Source organism: Quercus lobata, chromosome 8, assembly GCF_001633185.2.
Source record: "Quercus lobata isolate SW786 chromosome 8, ValleyOak3.0 Primary Assembly, whole genome shotgun sequence".
NCBI classification, from domain to species: Eukaryota; Viridiplantae; Streptophyta; class Magnoliopsida; order Fagales; family Fagaceae; genus Quercus; species Quercus lobata.
In genome coordinates this window covers 38,298,807-38,311,796 of record NC_044911.1, presented here as the reverse complement: position 1 = coordinate 38,311,796, position 12,990 = coordinate 38,298,807, and positions in this window count along the sequence as shown.

The following is a 12,990-nucleotide window of genomic DNA, read 5'->3' as shown; positions in this document are numbered from 1 at the left end:
ACCATCAGTTGCCCCCTGGTCCATAGGTCGTCTAGGGAGATGTACAACCTGATGCCATTCTTTGGACGTATGTACTTATGTCAGCCTAGGTGTGCCAAGTGTCATGATTCCATTGGTGATGGGTCCTGCCAATTCATTTTTTTGAGGAGTATGCCATGTGTCACCTCTTTGTTGGTCGTGTCGTTTCAGATGCTAAAGTCCATTGCCTATAAATAGTGGAATTCCTCTGCTACCCTTTACATTTCTTGAATTTCCTTCTTTGACACCCCTCATCTTAGAATCTCGTCTAGAAGTTTCCTGCGTCTATAGTCTCCCTTCGTCTAGATCCAGGTATTTTCCTTACTCTTGTCCTTAGGTTTCAAGTTTTCTTTAAAAATGTCTGAGGTTGTCCTTTCCTCGTCTAGTAATAGCGTTGATAAGGCCATAGACAAGTATCACGACCCTAGCAGTTTTAGTGGTTCTAATAATAATAGTAGTAGTGGTAGAAATAGTAGCAGTGGGGGAAACACCACGGACGAATACACTTCCGGTCACTTCTAAGACAGACAAGAAAAGGTTGGACTCCTTTCAGACTTGGTACCAAATTCTTGAGGATCTAAACCCCAGGTTACCTGTGCGTGGGGTGTGGTGTTGTCAACGCCGTTTTAGTGTTGGCATTTATGAGGCTTATCTTTTAGGTGGTTTGAGGTTGCCTCTTAATGCCTTTGCTAGGGAGTTGCTTACTAGATTAGGTTTAGGTATATGTCAATTCAATCTCAACACATGGAGGCTAGTTGTCTCAATGCAAGTTTTATGGAGGGAGGTGTTTGAGGGGGATCGTCCTCTTATAGTCGATGAGTTTCTTTACTGCTACAAACCCTCCGAGATTAACCAATCCCTTGACTTCTACCAATTCACAGCCAGAGGGAAAGATTATAGGCTAATAACATCCGTAGTCACCTCAGATAGGAACTAGAAGACAGAGTTCTTCTTCGTCTTTGGTTTCTAGGCTGGACACCTTGTTGAGGTTGGCAGGGATCCATTTGCTCCCTATACAGGAGAGTTAGGGAACCTTCGTCCTGAAGGTACGCTTATGGTTATCATTTTATCATTTGTTATATTTATTTTCGATTGTAGTCATCTTAACAACTCTGCTCTCTCTCTCTCTCTCTCTCTCTCTCTCTCTCTCTCTCTTTTAGTTGTTAGACAACCTCATTTGAGTAGGTTTTAGGAACGAGTTCAAAAGGCTCGTCTATACACTGATAGGACTTTCCATTCTTTGGTAAGTCTTCAACGTCTTGCTACTTGGGGGTTAGGCCCTAAGCCATACACTGAAGCAATTGCCCACGAGCTTACTTTCTGTAGACGTAAGTTCTTTTTTCTCTCGTCTTTCTCTTTTTCATTTCATTATTTTTTTTTTTCTTTTTAAGGTGAGTAACATCTTTCTTTTCAGGGATGGCAACAATGAAAGAGAACAAAGGTAAAGAAGTGATGGATGAGGTAACCGGGCAGGGGGTACGATCCTAGCCTCGTCCATCTATAGGTGAAAAAAGGAAAAGTTTATCAAAAGGAATTGACTTGAGAAATCTCCTGAGTAGACGTCGGGAGAAAAAGGCCAAGCACAAGTCGTCTTAGTTTGGGGGGGTTAAGCCTGGTCTTCCCGTCCTCCTTATTCAAGATCCCTCTGTCCAGATTCTCAATGTTGACTCCGAGCCTAGAGATCCTCCGTCCGTGCAGATCCCGTCCAAAATCCATGTGCCTGCCTCGTCTCAACCTTCTCGACGAGCACCTCAAAACCTTGTTGAAAATAAAGACTTAGCTTGGGAAAGGTTTGAGAAGGTTGTGACAGACAAGGACGTGGCGGCATGCTACAACATGTCTTTGAAGGACTTTGAGCACTCTGGTGTTCATGACCTTTTCAAGGTATGCGAACTCTTTTTTATACCTCGTCCTATTAGCAGTGTATACATGTGTACTTTGTCTAACCAAGTTTTAATTTATGTAGGCAATGTTTAAGTTCATCGCCACGTCCAAGCAGGCAACAAAGCTGGACAAGACGAGGATCCTGCTGGAGACGAGGATCCAGGAGGTTAAGGACGAGTGTAAGAAATGGGCTGAGGTGGCAGCTAAGGCCAAGGACGATGCCAAAGAGCTACAAAATCGTGTTGAGGAGTTGAAAGCTGATGCCATAAAGAAGGATACTTGTCTTGATCACCTCTAAAAGAGGAATGACGAGTTGAGTGCCCTTCTTGAAAGAGCAAAAGGAGATGCAGTTGCAGAGTTCAAGGTGTCCAAGCAATATATTGACTTATTGGACACCAACTACACAGTCGGGTTCGAAGATTTTAGGATAGACGCTATAGAAAACTTCCCTGAGGTTGACTTTAGCCCCATCAAACTCAACCTTGTTGGCACAACTACAAGTTCCCTTCTCCAGACGAGCTCAAAAGATATTAACATTGAGGACGATGCCACCACCCAACCAACTCAGGACGACTCTAATGCTGACACCCCTCCTTCTTGAAGACGAGACTTGGACTTTTGTTTACCCTCGTATTTTTTTCTTCTTTTTTCCTTTTATTTGTTCCGTTGTTTTTTTGGAGCTTTTAATGTAACTCAAGTACATTTAGCTCATCCACAGTTTTAGAACGAGTTCTCAAACAATTACTTTGTTAAGCCTTACTTTTATAAGGGTTTTTGGACATAGGTCGTCCACCCTTTAATTAATGAATGAATGTTTATCTCATTTTCTTTTACTTACTAAACATGTTGAATGGACGAATGCTTTATGTACCCAAGATATTGATTTCAACCTTGGCTCGTCCCTGATAAGATATTCATGTTCAGTATTTTTCACCATTCAAATTTTTGCAAGTATAACTCGTCCATGAATGGTGTTTCTTTTGTTAGTTATATTGGTTTACAGCTTTCATTACCCCTTGTCCATAAACTTGGACGATTTTTTACTTGTCTTTGGGTAAACTACCATATTTTTCTCGTCCAAAAATTGATTGGTTATACAAATTCCTTTTATGGACAGAATATTTTTGCATGCATTCTTTGTCTCGTCCATTGGTTGGACGAATGTACCTTAGGCTTTACCTCGTCCATTGATTAGACGAAGACGCCTTAGGTTCATTTTCCTTTGTTTTATCCTTATTAAGCAAAGCTTATAGACGTTACATCCCTACATCCAGAGAATTTACTTGTCTTGGGCTTTTAGCCTTCTTGTGGATCAATTTGAACGAAAACAATATGAAAATTGGGAATTCACAGAATTATTATGTACATAACATAAATATCATTCATAGACAAGGCATATGCTTAGAAGCTAATGCCTTTAGGGAATTTGACAAATACAAATACTACAAATCCACAACTTCGTCCATAGTCCACACCACATAGTTTAGGAACTAACATAACCTTAAGGAGTTAATTCAACATATATAATGCTAACAATACGTAGATAAACAACACACTTGGGGCTCGTCTAAGATAATGCTCGTCCAAGCTGATACCTTGTTGATAATACCTTCTTAGGTGTTCAAAATTCCAAGGATGCTCCAATTTTCTCCTGTCCAAGGTCTCCAAGTAGTAAGATCCTTGCCTTTTGCAATTGATAACCTTATAGGGTCCTTCCCAGTTAGGTCCCAATTTCCCATGAACTGGGTTTTTGCTTGCCAAAGAGACCATTTTCAAGACGAGGTCTCCTATGTTGAAACACCTATGTTTCACCATTGCATCATATTACCTAGCCATAGGTTCTTATACCTTGTTGTCCTTTGCTCTGCGTCCATCGTCACCTTGTCTATTAGATCCAGGTTTAGGCGGAGTTGTTCCTCGTTATCCTTGTCTTGATACTTCATTACCCTCTGATTAACCATATGTACTTCTGCAGATATAACTACTTCACTTTCATAGGCTAGCTTGAAAGGAGTTTCCCTTGTGAGGGTTGTAATCGTCGTATTGTAGGCCTATAGAACACCTGGTAGGTCGTCTGGCCATACCCCTTTTGCCCCCTCAAGCCGAGTCTTGATTATCTTTAACAAGGATCTATTTGCTACTTCTTCTTGACCGTTTGCTTGAGGGTAGGTGGGTGAAGAATAATGATTCTGAATTCCAAAGTGTTCACAGAAGTCCTTGAAAAGTGCGTTATCAAATTGCCGTCCATTGTCTGATATCAATACCCTGGGTACCCCAAACCTGCACACAATATTCTTCTAGATGAAGTTCTTGACATTTTGTTGCGTGATACTTGCTAAGGATTCTATTTCCACCCACTTGGTGAAATAGTCAATCCCAACCACTAAGAATTTCATCTGCCTGGTTCCAAGTGGAAAAATGATCCAAGATATCTAATCCCCATTGTGCAAATGGCCATGGGGCCATCATCGAGGTGAGATACTCTAATGGTCTCTTGGGAATATTGCTAAAACGTTGACATTGGTCACACACCTTGACATAAGCCTTTGCGTCTGCTTGAATAGTTGGCTAGTAATATCCTGTACAGACGACCTTATGAACCAATGCTCTTGGTCCTGAATGATTCCCACATGCCCCTTCATGAATCTCCCTCAATACATAGTTCAACTCATCCGGGCTAAGCACCTTAAATAGGGCTGAGAGAAACCCTGTTTGTACAACATCTCGTCTATGAGAACATACTTGGCAGCTCTAATCCTTAACTTCCTGGCCTCGTCCTTGTCCTTGTCCTCGGGAAGCCTTCCGTCCTTAAGGTAGATGACTATTGGAGTCATCCAATTTTCTTCTCCTCCAATTTGATGTACCTCAGGTAGATCTATGCTTGGCATGTACTAGATTTTGTCAAACTCGTCCATGGGCTCCCCTGTTAAGGATGTTTTCGCCAAAGCATCTCCTTCCATGTTTTCCTCCCTCAGGAGTTGAACAAAACTAGCTTCTTTGAATTTCTTGACAAGCTACTTTACCTTGTTTAAATACTTCTTCATTCAGCTTTCTTTTGCTTCACACATTTCATTCACTTGATTAATGATCAATTGAGAATCCCCTTGGGTGAGAACTGTCTCGACCCCTAAGGACCTAACCAATTCCAATCCTTTGAGAAGGGTTTCATATTCAGCTTCATTGTTGGTGGTTTGGTATTGTAAACAGGCTACATATTTCAACTTATCCCCTTCCGGGGATTTGAGTATAACTCAAATTCCTCCTGCATATAACGTGGATGAACCATCCACATTAACGACCCATTTCTATACCTCGTCCTCCTCATCTAGCTCACTTTGATTTGGACTAAATTCTGCAATGAAATCTGCCAACACTTGTGCCTTGATTGCATTTCTTAGTTGGTACCTAACATCAAACTCGTTGAGTTCTATGGCCCATTGGATCAGTCGTCCTACGGCCTCCAACTTGTTCATTGCCTTCTTTAATGGATGATCTGTTAAGACATTGATGATATGAGCTTAAAAATAATGCCTTAACATCCTGGAAGCTATGACCAAAGCGAAGGCTAGTTTTTCCATCATTGGGTATCATCCTTCCGCCCCCCTTAGTGCTCAGCTTGTATAGTAGACCAGCTTCTGCACCCTTCCTTGTTCTCTAATCAAAACTAAGCTCACTGCGTGTAGGGACACTGCTAGATATAAATACAACTTTTCACTAGGCACGGAGGGACTCAGCAAGGGAGCTGTGGTGAGGTAGGTCTTAAGGTCTTGGAAAGCTTTCTGGCACTCATCCATCCATTCAAACACCTTTTTAAGAACCTTGAAAAATGGTAAACATTTGTCAATAGCTTTAGAAACAAACCTGTTAAGGGCAGCAACTCGTCCGGTAAGGGAATGGACTTCTTTGATATTTCGCAGAGGCTTCATATCCAGTATTGCTTGTATCTTATTTGGATTTGCCTCAATTCCCCTATGCGAAACCATGAACCCAAGGAATGTTCCTAATGCAACTCCGAAAGCGCACTTGCTGGGATTCAACTTCATATTATATTGCCTAAGCATATCAAAGGTTTCTTGCAGGTTGTCTAAGTGCTTCCCCTCGTTCAGACTCTTCATCAGCATATCATCTACATAGACTTCTACATTCCATCAAATTCATGGACGAAACATACTGTTAACCAACCTTTGCTATGTTGCCCCTGTGTTCTTCAGACCGAAGGGCATCACCTTGTAACAAAACAAGCCTTAACTGGTGATAAAGGATGTTTTCTCTTGGTCTGTCTTATCCATCCTTATCGGATTGTATCCGGAGAAAGCATCCATGAAACTTAGCATTCTATGACTTGCAGTCGAGTCTATCAACTAATCAATACGCGGCAATGGATAGCTATCCTTGGGGCAGGTTTTGTTTATATCGATGAAGTCCACATACATTCTCCATTTGCCATTAGCATTCTTGACCATTACTACATTGGCCAACCAGTCTGGATAATAAACTTTTCGAATAAAATTTGCTGCAGTTAACTTCTGAATTTCTTCTTTAATGGCAATTTCTCTCTCTAGAGCAAACATTTTTTTCTTCTGTCGTACGGGCTTAGTGGAAAGACATACATTTAGATGGTGGGAAATGACACTAGGGTCTATACCTGACATGTCCTCATGATTCCATGCAAACACATCGATGCTCTTCTTTAAGAACTAGACAAGATCTTACTTCGTCTTCTTTTTCATATCTGCTCCAACCCTTGTATACTTCTCAGGGTTATTCTCGTCCAAAGGAATGTCTTCCAATACTTCAGTAGGCTCTGCCACAACTCTTCTCTCCTCAATGTTCATCATCTGAACCTATTCGTCCATGGCCAACATGGCTAAATAGCATTCTCTTGCTGCTAGCTGATATCCTTGTACCTGTCCTATCCCATACTCTGTAAGGAACTTGACTGATAAATGATAAGTAGATGTGACTGCCTTCCAACCATTTAAGGTTGGTCTTTTGATTATGGCATTATAAGAGGATGAACAATCTACCACAAGGAAATTCACGTCCTTAGTTATCTGTTGTGGGTTTGCCCCCACCACCACAAGTAATGTAATGGTGCCTACAGACTACACTTTCATTCCTCCAAACCCTACCAAAGGCGAATTCACTAGATGAAGTTGATCTCGCCCAAGCCTCATTTGCTGAAATTTAGGGCTAATACAAGATGTCTGCCGAACTTCCATTGTCCACCAACACCTTTCTGGTCGTATAGTCAGCAATAAGCAAAGTGATGACAATGGCGTTGTCATGGGGGTGGTGAACCCTTTCAGCATCCTCGTCCGTGAATGTGATGGCTTGTTCGTCTGTTGCCCTTGTCCTTGGTGATCATCCAGAGAGTTGTACATTCTACACTACTTTCAAGTACGTCTTTCTGGACTTGGAAGATTGCCTTGTTGAGGTTCCTCCTATGATAACTCTTATTTCTCCTAGCGGGGGTTGTGACGACTCTTCTACTTTCCCCTTCAACTTCTCATCCTTATGATCTCGTCCAAGGAAATTTCTCAATTTTCCTTGCCTGAGGAGATTTTCAATCTGCTACTTCAAATCAAAACACTCGTCCGTGTCATGCCCATGGTCTCTATGGAAACAGCAATACTTATTCCTATTACGCTTGTTGGGATCTCCCTTCATTTTCTTCGGCCATTTCAAGGAAGGATCATCCTTAATTTGCATGAGAACTTGTTTAAGCGACATGTTTAAGGGCGTGTATTGTTGACTTCGTGCTGAAGAGCTCGACTTCTTGTCTCGATCTTTCTTCTCTCCCATCTGTCCTTTCTTTGGACGAGGACCTTGTTCAAAATGGCGCTGGAGATCTGCTTCTATTCTCTCAACTCTCTCCCTTTTCTTGGCTATAATTGCATCTTCTGTATTTATAAAATTTTGGGCCAAATGGACGAGTTCAGCCATGGTTTGAGGCTCTTTCTCGTAAAGTTTGTGGATGAATAAATCAGAGTTAACTCAAATGCGGAAAGCCGCCAATAACAATTTATTTTTCATCTCGTCCACTGTCAGGGCTTCCTTGTTGAAACGAGTAATGAAGGACCACAAGCTTTCATTCTCCCCTTGTTCAATGATTAACAAGCTGGACAAGGAACGTTTGTGCCTTTGTCCTCCGATGAAATTATTGATAAACAACTTACTCAACTCTTCGAAAGAACTCACTATGTTAGGAGGGATCTTACTAAACCACATTCGCGCTGGTCCTTTGAGGGTGGTAGGGAATGCTCTACACATAATCTCGTCTAGAACCCCTTGAAGGTGAATTGTAGCCTTGAAAATAGCAATATGATCAAATGGGTCACGCGTTCCATCATACAAATCTAAGGAAGGCATCTTAAACTTTGAAGATAAGGGATGACCATTGATGGAAGCCGTGAAAGGGGAGTCTATTTGGTGAACTAAATCCTCTACGGGATTCGCCCTTCTCATGTTCTCCCTCATCTCATTCATAACCTTCCTCATCTGATCCATCTCTTTCTCTAAGTGTGGCACCCTTCATAAAGTAGTGCCCTTTGATTGGGTCTCGGGCTCAAGATTTCCTCTATCCTCTTGACTCTAGGCTTGTCCCTCAACATGTCCTTCGTGATATTGCCTCCTTAGATTAATCTCCCTAGTCAGTTCTTGGTTCTGACGAGTTAACTTTGCCATGGCAACTGCCATAGATTGTATGTGTTGGACGGAAGACAGTTGCGTGACTGGCACTGACTGGCGATCTTGGTGGGGATTGCTAAAAGCATCCCTACTCTCCTGGTGGCCTGGGCTAGTGGCCTTCAATCTTGTCCGAACCATTCAGCCTTTTGTCGTAGAAAGATAAATCGCAAGACAATCTTCCCACAGACGACGCCAACCGATAATACTCTAAAAATCAGTAGGCTGGATGCTTCGGGCTTGAATGATTTGAAGGGCCTGAAAAAGAAAAACAAAGAATCAAGGGAGACCGGGGTTGACCAGCCACAAACCCTCCAATGATGAAGTTAGTTTCTCTCTTCAAATTCCAAATTTCTGGGAATTGTGTAAAAGGGAAAAACTTCCCATAATTTTACGTAGAGGAGTGTTTATATAGTACACGGGGCGGTTACTTGTCTGATAACTTCCCTTATCATTGAGGAGGTCGAAAGATTCGGAATTAACTTCCATAACTACCATGGAAGTTACATTGTTTGATCTTATTTTCTATAACCGTCATTGGTAGCAATTCGTAGTAATGAACCTTAATTTTTACTTGTGCTCCGAAATAAGAATGTGGAGGTCGTCTAAAACTTGTATAGAGTTAGGACGTATAAAGGTCGTCCAAACATTTTTATGGACAGACGACCTTGTCATGGATGAGTACTCCATTCAAAGCCCTTTTTTTTATATTCTTGACCTGGACGAACTTGGAGTTGGTCTATTTTCTAATACACCATCAATATATATATGATTTAAAATTTAATTGGATTTTGATTTTTGCACCCAATAATTCACTTGCCACAAAAATTAAAAACTTAGATGGACACATGGTAGAAAATTAGACTCCAATTGAAACCCAATTTAGAATCTAATTGGATTTGGATTTTTCGATTTTTACACTCAATAATTTACTTGACACAAAATTTAAATTTAAATAGGACATGTGGCACAAAATTGTGTTGCCTCGTGCATATGCATGGATATAAATAAAAATAATCACAATTATACAGTTCAAATTAGTTTTTTTTTTTTTTTTTTTAAGAAGACGTTGAAATTATACATGGTATTAGTTTACACTTCTTCTTTTTTTTGGGAAAAATTACACTATTTTTAAACCATACATTTCTAAAATATGTAATGGTTTTACATTATATATATATATATATATATATATATGATTTAAATTTTAATTGAATTTCAATTTTTGCACTCAATAATTCACTTGTCACAAAAATTAAAAAGTTAGATAGACACGTGACAGAAAATTAGACTTCAATTTAAAACCAATTTAGACTCTAATTGGATTTGGACTCTTTGATTTTTACACTCAATAATTCACTTGGCACAAAATTAAAATTTAAATGGGGCACGTGGCGCAAAATTGAGAATGTAATTAAAATCTAATTGGATTTTCTCTAAGTTTTGGAGAGATATATATATATATATATATATATATTATGTTTGTGTTGCTTCTTCCATCTAATAATAAGTATTCTGCTCAACATTAAGTATCACTAGCATGTAACTCGTGTATCTTCTAAAAAAAAGCATGTAACCCATGTAACGCATAGATGCATGTAAAATTAAACACAATTTTTATTATAAAAATATATATAATTAGTCAAATTATTTTAAAAAAAAAAATAGCATGTAACATGTGCATATGTATAGATACATTTAAATTAAACAAAATTTGTATTATAAAAATATAAATAATTAGTCAATTTTTTTATAAAGTAAACGTAATTAGTCATATACTAAAATTCTTATCCAAATTTAATACTACTTATGATCTTTTTTTTTTTATACTTTTTAATAAAATACAATGTGTGGTGATCTTTGTTATGTGACGATTTGTATTGATTACAAGTGATTATTATTATTTTTTTTTAATTTTATAGTTCATTAATATTATATTCTTAATATTTTGCACTCAATAACTCGCTTGGCACAAAGAAATTAATTAAAAAACTTTCCTAAAAAAAAAAAAGATTAAAAAACTTAAGTGGATAATTATGGTATGGTTTCTACATTTATTTAGACACATAACGCAAAATTGGATTCTAATTTCAAAATCTAATAAAAATTTCTCTGAGCTTTACCTCTCTCTTTATGTATAATAATAGGTGAAGCTGAAAGAAAATCCAATCAGATTTCAATTGAATTCTCAATTTTGCGCCATGTGTCCTATCTAAATTTTTAAAATTTTTGTGCCAAAATAAATAATAGATTAACACCTAATACAAAAACCAAGACCACAAAAATAACCTAAACAAGAACATTTCACCTGGACACTTCTATGTAGACTCTCAAGCTCCTCTCTCCCTCTCTCTTAAATGTTTCTCTAAATATAATCTCAACCCCTAATTACTTGCTGCCATCGACAAACAACTCTTAACCACACACCGGCAACCCCCAATGTACAAAAAACAGATTTGTAAGTAAACTTACAGCCCCTTTTCTATTCATATTCATTGACTTATGAAACATTGTCAATTCCTTTTCTCACATTTTTTTTTATGGTTAACAGCTCTTTTGTTTCATAACTAACCATTGAATTTAACAATTTCAATATTCAAATGTATAAATGAAACTTAAATCCCGTATGAGGATTAAAATAAGCAACCATACAAATTTGAAAAATATGGTTTTTGGAAACAATACTTCATTATAATGCTATTTGGAGATTTTATTTATTATTAATTTTGTTGTTGTCATATGCCTTTTTTGTTTTGGGTTGCATCTCAACAATAAACAAAGATAGTAATCCAATTATTTGTGGTAAGAATATAAGGGCATGATTGGGCAAGACCAGTAGTTTTTTTTTCTTCCAAGTCCAATGTACATGACTTATTTTTGGGAGAGGGGAGAAGGTCTTAAATATTTTTCATATTGCATGAGATAAGATCTATAATGAAAAATATATATAGTTGAATTTAGTTATACAATTAGTAACAATGACCAGACTTTAATACAAGTTTTTTATACAGTTAGGTAGATGAGATTTATCGATTAAAAATTTAAAATATATTTAGTTTCTCAATAGGTAAATATAGAGAGATAGTATTTACTTAGATCCAATATGGGGGATGGCACTCAAAAGCGGTAAATATTCATCAATAGCTAAAATATAGCATTCCATATGAGTGTTGTTACTTATCTTTGAAAAGATCATATCCAAAAACAAACAAACCAAAAAAATAGGAAAATTATAAATTGTGGCCATTTTTAGAGAAATTTGTTTATTTTATGAGCTTTTATAATAGGTTTTTTTTTTTTTTTTTCATAGTTTGTAATGCTCTTCAAAGTATATACTTAGTTATGTGTGACTTTTAATGAAGCTAAGCATTACTAAAAACAATGGTATCATATTGCAGAAAATACAGTGGAACAAATGAAAGCTCTCAATGAAAGTTATTTATTTGTCTTAATTCGTGAGCGAATTTTGGTTTGGAAGATTCACATATGGATGAATCTGGAAATATTTCATATGAGAATCATATAGCATGATATAATAGTGGCTGAATGCCATGGTTGAGAGAGAAGATACTTTAAAGTTTGATTTGTGAGCCAGAGGATAATAGTGGGTGCATGTCATTTGATAATTGTATCTTTGACTTAACCTTGACTCTTGAGGCATTCTCATTGTCCATAGTTCAAGGCAAGCTCTAAGTTTTAAATTTTTTAAGACAAAACTTTTTCTCCTGAATGTTGTCATTCATGGTCATTTTATGTCATGTTGAACTTGATATCAAAATCATGTATGAAGCATAGCTCCTACATGCACCCATGGAATGTGGCTTATAATGTAGCTTATTCAAGTGAAAGCCAAAGTTTTTTTGTGAGCAGTGGAATTAGCAGGTCAAAAGGAGCTTTAGAATGCGGTAATTGAGGGTAATTCCAAAATTTGAGTTGAGGTAGTGACCAATAGATCCAAATTAGTGCATAGAGAATTGTTAATTTTGCTATTGAAGTCAGATTGTTATATGAAAGATTTGATCAACTGGAGTTTAATTGGATGTATAGGAATGCTAACAAAGCAACATGTCTTAGCAAGATGGTCTTTGTCAAACTCTTTTTCAAGTTATTTTGGTGAAGGGATTGGTCCCTTAGGAAATGTTGTATTGGCATGACTAATTCCATTTTTATGTTTATTATTCTAAATGTTAATTTCAATTTTTTTAATTCATAATTAATAAGGAAACAATATATATATATATAATTGTGATTGTTTTTAAATTTACCGTGCATATGCACGTCGTTACACACTAGTTAATATATCTATATATATACATACATACATATATATATATATATAGATTAGTTGAATTTAGAAAATGAAAAATGTTAAGATTAATATAATAAAAAATATGAATATAT